Here is a 602-nt window from a genome sequence, read left to right as displayed (position 1 = left end):
TAATGTCATTACACATCTAGAGATTAGAAATGTATGATATATTAATCCAAGTGCAGATTTAAATGCCAAAAAAAAGTCCTTTGCTAAACTGTCATAAAAACCCAGAATGTTTTTCTACTGGTGCCTCTGTGGAAAACAGTGATTCATATCTGACAAATGTAAAGAGGTAACATTCAACCCTCGATGTCATTTTGCCACTTTGTTAATTTACTGGGAATGAGCTCGACTACTGCAGGTCTGTTTCTCTGTCTTTCTGTGTTGGCTCCACCCCTGCTCAAAGTCAGCTGGGTAAAATAAAGTGGGTATAGATTCAATTTCAATTCAATTCAATTCAATTCAATTCAATTCAATTCAATTCAATTCAATTCAATTCAATTCAATTCAATTCAATTCAATTTTATTTATATAGCGCCAAATCACAACGTAGGTTATTTCATGGCACTTAACACATTAGAGTCCTCACAGCAAGACTTTACAATATTATACAGAGAAAACAATTCAACAATTCAACAATTCAACAATTCCCACATAAGCTAAGAGGGAAAAAAACTCCTATTTAAGGGAGAAAAACCTCCAATGGAGGGAAGAAAAACTCCCTTTAA

At 33.7% G+C, this 602-nt stretch overlaps 1 protein-coding gene across 3 annotated transcripts in view; it reads left to right on the top strand.

Moving 5' to 3' along the window:
• dnajc24 (DnaJ (Hsp40) homolog, subfamily C, member 24) overlaps nt 1-314 on the top strand; it is a 5,259-nt gene extending 4,945 nt beyond the window's left edge. For all 3 annotated transcript variants that reach the window (XM_069719634.1, XM_069719632.1, XM_069719633.1), the window contains one exon: nt 1-314. This exon is cut by the window's left edge and continues 647 nt beyond it. The gene's annotated coding sequence lies outside the window, so the exon portion shown is untranslated.
• The last annotated feature ends 288 nt before the right edge of the window (nt 315-602 follow it).

The sequence above is a fragment of the Brachyistius frenatus genome, unplaced genomic scaffold (assembly GCF_029030835.1).
Source record: "Brachyistius frenatus isolate BFR_SWC_R1_liver_20210118 unplaced genomic scaffold, ASM2903083v1 Contig_219, whole genome shotgun sequence".
Classification (NCBI taxonomy): domain Eukaryota; kingdom Metazoa; phylum Chordata; class Actinopteri; family Embiotocidae; genus Brachyistius; species Brachyistius frenatus.
Note: the sequence above shows the minus strand (reverse complement) of the source record. Positions and strands in the feature narration are given on the sequence as shown.